Source organism: Paramormyrops kingsleyae, chromosome 12, assembly GCF_048594095.1.
Source record: "Paramormyrops kingsleyae isolate MSU_618 chromosome 12, PKINGS_0.4, whole genome shotgun sequence".
NCBI classification, from domain to species: Eukaryota; Metazoa; Chordata; class Actinopteri; order Osteoglossiformes; family Mormyridae; genus Paramormyrops; species Paramormyrops kingsleyae.
In genome coordinates, this window is record NC_132808.1 from 13581544 (window position 1) to 13586845 (window position 5302).

Here is a 5302-nt window from a genome sequence, read left to right on the forward strand (position 1 = left end):
CACAACCCCTCTAAAAGGTCGTGGTTCAACTCTGCTGGCCTCAGTTTAGCTGCAGAAGTGACGCTGATCTTCACAAACGTCCAGTGGAATCATGAAGCCCCATCAGATCTCTGCCTTCTTCCTCCTGATGACAGTGCTGCTGTCCTCCACTCTGGCTCAAAGTAAGTCTGCAGCATCTCACAGCTTTTCTCAGGATTTAGTCAGTACTTCTGTGCATTTTCAAGTGTCTTTCATATGAAATACGAGGTTTCAAACTCAACTATGAGATGTAAACAGTGGTGTAGGAAGGAGTGTAACACTGGGGGAGCAAAATTTAATTTTAATTTTAATGATTCATAAAGATTATGGACCAAGTTGTGAGATATGAATACAGTTCTGACTAGTTTCTCTGTGTACATTTTTCATGTATATATTGAGAGTGGCTACATTTATTTTGTATGTAGACTGTATTTACATTTTCTGTTCTTCATGTTTGTCCAGATGCAAAAGGACCAATTCACTGTTGCTTTAAATACTTTCCTGGAAGACTGAGGATGGCTGTGATAGATAGATATGAAGAGACCAGTGCAGAATGCAGTAAACCTGGAATTATGTAATTATTTCTCTTTTGATATGTTGATTTGAACTATTACTGCATTGTAATTTAAAGTTTGTTGCATAGAAAATGTCGATAACAGAACTGATTTTTAGTACCGGATAAGATGTATATGGAGAAAGATTCTAACAAGTGACAGACAGATCCATATCATTATATTTTTAATTTTCAGATTTCACACCAAAAAGGGCATTGAAGTGTGTGTCGAACCCAGTGTTCCTTGGGTTCAGGGGGTGAAGAAAAGGCTGGACCAGCACTTCTTTCAGTAAAACCTGCTGCCTGCTTGGAAAAGCATGAAGATCAATTTTTTAAATCACATTTCAGCCTTTATTTTCTTGTAAGATTACTTTCTGTCATCTTCTAAATCATACTTTTGCTGCAGCATTATTGTTGTTATAGTGTTTTTATTTTTTTAAACAATAATTTAAATTCTCCTGTAACATAATCTCCTGCCATCTTCCATATCATATACACTTTAACTGCATTTTATACTTTAATATCTAAAGTTTTATTTAGCCAGTAGTTAAATTTGAATTGCACATATATTGTTTGAATTGTAAATATACTGTTTTACATGCATGTTACTAAATAAAGACTATTGAGAGGTTATGGTGGCTGACTCAGGTTTTTCATTTAAATTATTTAATTTACAAAACAACATACCTCTGGTTGCTAAGCATCTGATAAACTAAATAAGAGATCCATACAATGTAAGAATGAGTAATATAAATGTATGAATTTTCTATGTATGTAAGCAAAGAAAACAGACATTGAGGGTCCACGCTAACCTCAGTCAGAGCTCCACGCTAACCTCAGTCAGAGCTCCACGCTAACCTCAGTCAGAGCTCCACGCTAACCCCAGTCAGAGCTCCACGCTAACCCCAGTCAGAGCTCCACGCTAACCTCAGTCAGAGCTCCACGCTAACCCCAGTCAGAGCTCCACGCTAACCCCAGTCAGAGCGCCACGCTAACCTCAGTCAGAGCTCCACGCTAACCCCAGTCAGAGCTCCACGCTAACCCCAGTCAGAGCTCCACGCTAACCTCAGTCAGAGCTCCACGCTAACCCCAGTCAGAGCTCCACGCTAACCTCAGTCAGAGCTCCACGCTAACCTCAGTCAGAGCTCCACGCTAACCCCAGTCAGAGCTCCACGCTAACCCCAGTCAGAGCTCCACGCTAACCCCAGTCAGAGCGCCACGCTAACCTCAGTCAGAGCTCCACGCTAACCCCAGTCAGAGCTCCACGCTAACCTCAGTCAGAGCTCCACGCTAACCCCAGTCAGAGCTCCACGCTAACCCCAGTCAGAGCTCCACGCTAATCCCAGTCAGAGCTCCATGCTAACCCCAGTCCACTGTCGAAAGAGCCTACAATGCGCACACAAGCAATGGAACAGGAACTAGGGTTAGTGGAAGAAGGTTGCCTGGTTGATGAATCATGAATACAGTCAGTTATGTGTCATGCATCTGCAAGGTGTGTTGGATTGACAAGTCCGATCTGCATCTATATAGCCCCATACACAGCAGGGCTGCGTTGTGTGTTTGTATTTTTATTAGAGTTTGCACAATATAATTTTTGTCTGGCCCAATCCCAGTGGTTTTTTTTATGTTGAGTATCTGCCTAGGATACCTACAACAATCTGATATTTTTCCCCTCTATCAACTTCTAAGCATTAAATGAGATACAGTATGTGTATCAATATGTTTCAGTTAACATGGCAAACTATCTGCATTTAGTGTTATGGCGACACTTAGTACATGCTAAGAATAGGAAAATACACTATACAGTGGTACCTCAGAACTCGAACTTAATCCGTTCAGAACTCCGGATCAAATCCTAAAAAGTTCAAGTTCTGATTGAATTTTCCCCATAAGAAATAATGGAAAACCAATTAATTGGTTCCCGGCCCCAAAAAAATACACTGAAGTATGTTTTTTTTAGCATTTAAACACAAAATGAACAGGATAAAACAAGAAGAGCATATACTGTACTAAACACATCTAAGCACATTTATCAAAACAGTAATTTGTAAAGTAAGAAAATAAATGTATCCAAACAATTTGTAAAGTTAAAAAAACAATGTGTCTGCACTGTGCAAGAAGGGCCAGAGCCGCCTCTATTTTCTGAGGCGGTTGAGGTCTTTTAACATGTGTCAGACAATTCTCAGGATTTTCTATGAGTCTGTTGTGGCCAGTGCCATACTCTACGCTGTTGCATGCTGGGGCAGCAGGCTGAGGGTAGCGGATGCCAACAGACTCAACAAACCTCAGTTCTCAAACTCATTAAAACTCGAAGTCCCCAAGAGAGTCCCCAGGAGGAGTGCTCTCCAACACCCCTTCCAAGGACTCCAAAAAGGGTGGGTAAACCGACCTGCCGCTTGGTGCATAAGCACAAACAACAGGCAGGACCCGTCCCCCCACCCGAAGGCGAAGGGAGGCTACCCTCTCGTCCACTGAGGTTAACCCCAATGTACAGGGGGCAATAAGTATGCCCACTCCTGCTCAGCGCCTCTCCCTGCGGGCAAGAAGGTCCAACCCCCCTCAAGGAGACTGGTTCCAGAGCCCAAGCCATGCATCGAGGTGAGCCTGACTATATCTAGCCGGAACTTCACAACCTCGCGCACCAGCTCAAGCTCCTTCCCCATCATAGAGGTGACATTCCATGTCCCAAGAGCTAGCTTCTGCAGCCAAGGATCGGACCGCCAAGGCCCCCGCCTTTGGCCACTGCCCAGCTCACTTCGCACCCGACCCCTATGGCCCCTCCTATAGGTGGTGAGCCCATTGGAGGGGGGACCCACATGCCTTGTTCGGGCTGTGCCCGACCAGGCCCCATAAGTACAGGCCTGGCCACCAAGCGCTTGCCATCAAGCCCCACCCCCAGGCCTGGCTCCGAGGGGGGGGGCCTGGTGACCCGCGTCCGGGCAAGGGAAAACGTGGTTCCACTTTTTTATTCATCATGCACTTCGTCTGGTTCCTCACTCAGAACCTGTTTGCCTTGGGTGACCCTACCAGGGGCATAAAGCCCCGGGCAACTTAGCTCCTGGGATCATTGGAACACGCAAAACGCTCCACCACGATAAAGTGTCGGCTCCAGGAGAGGTAAAACATTTTAATATTAAAATAATTAATAAGAAATCTTTATTTTTAAATGTATTTTATTATATAATAATAATTACTGTTACTGTCTATCATTGTCTAAAGGTATTTTTACTGTCTAAATATATATATTCAGCTAGTGTAAACATGCATGATGTTTCCGTTGAGAAATGTGATGCGTGACTCATTTCCCCGCGCGTACAAGTTATCTTAGGTCGGCGTTCACGGTTCGACTTCTGAGATTCAGATTGAGTTCTAGATAATTTTTTTTGAACTGGTTGGTTCGACTTTTAAGAAATTTGAGTTTTAATGAGTTTGAGAACTGAGGTTTGTTGAGTCTGTTGGCATCCGCTACCCTCAGCCTGCTGCCCCAGCATGCAACAGCGTAGAGTGTGAGACTGGCCACAACAGACTCATAGAAAATCCTGAGAATTGTCTGACACATGTTAAAAGACCTCAACCGCCTCAGAAAATAGAGGCGGCTCTGGCCCTTCTTGCGCAGTGCAGTTGTATTTTTAACCCAGTTTAATCCAGTTTATTATCAATGTACTGTATACTCCAAGGTATTTGTAGTCCTCCACTATGTCCACATTGACCCCTTGGATTGAAACTGGTTTTCTGGTCCTCAATCATTTCCTTGGTCTTTGTCACATTCAGCTGCAGATAACTCTGTTTGCACCACGTGACAAAGGAATCCACCACAGCCCGGTACTCCGTCTCATCACCTCCACTGATGGATCCAACCACCGCAGAGTCATCAGAAAACTTCTGAAGATGGCGAGTTTCTGTGCAGTGGCTGAAGTCCGTAGTGTAGATGGTGAATAGGAAAGGAGAGAGGACGGTCCCTTGTGGTGCCCCGGTGGTGCTGACCACCTTGTTAGTCACACAGCATTTAAGACACACATATTGTGGTCTTTCTGTCAGGTAATCTACAATCCAGGACACTAGAGAGGCATCCACCTACATCGCAGTCAGCTTCTCACCCAGGAGAGTTGGCCTGATGGTATTGAATGCACTGGAAAAGTCAAAGAACGTGACCCTCACAGTGCTCGCCAGCCGGTCCAGGTGGGTGTAGACACGATTGAGCAGGTAGATGATGGCGTCCTCGGCTCCAAGGCGGGGTTGGTAAGCAAACTGAAAGGGGGCCAGATGTGATCTGACCATAGGACGGAGCTGGTCGAGGATGAGTCTTTCCAGGGTACTGGGATGTAGCACCTTTGATACCGGAACGAGTAATGATGTCTTCCACTGCACTGGGACCCTCTGCAGAATCAGGCTCATCAGAAAGAGTTTTTGAAACACTCCACAAAGCTGGGGGGCACAGGCCTTGCGGACACGGGGACTGACCCCATCTGGTCCTGCGGACTTGCCTGAGTGAAGTCTTCTCATTTGTCTCTGAACTTGGTCGTAAGTGAAAGTGACAGGTGGGAGAAGGGTGTCAGGTCCTTCACAGGAGGAGGAGAGGTAAGGAGAGAGAGTGGCGTGGCTGTGGATTGTAGGTTGACTGCAGATAAGTGAGAAGGGGCGAAGGCATTAACTGCAGAGTCGAATCTGTTGAAAAACAAATTCAATTTGTTGGCTCTGTCATCACCGCCCTCAGCCCCTCTGCTGCTGGAT

At 45.3% G+C, this 5302-nt stretch overlaps 1 long non-coding RNA gene across 1 annotated transcript; it reads left to right on the forward strand.

Annotated features, from left to right (window-relative positions):
• On the forward strand, positions 1 to 1204 carry LOC111841384 (uncharacterized). The gene is made up of 3 exons (XR_002837654.2): positions 1 to 161; positions 481 to 592; positions 768 to 1204. It is a non-coding gene; the product is annotated as an uncharacterized lncRNA (long non-coding RNA).
• Positions 1205 to 5302: the final 4098 nt, after the last annotated feature.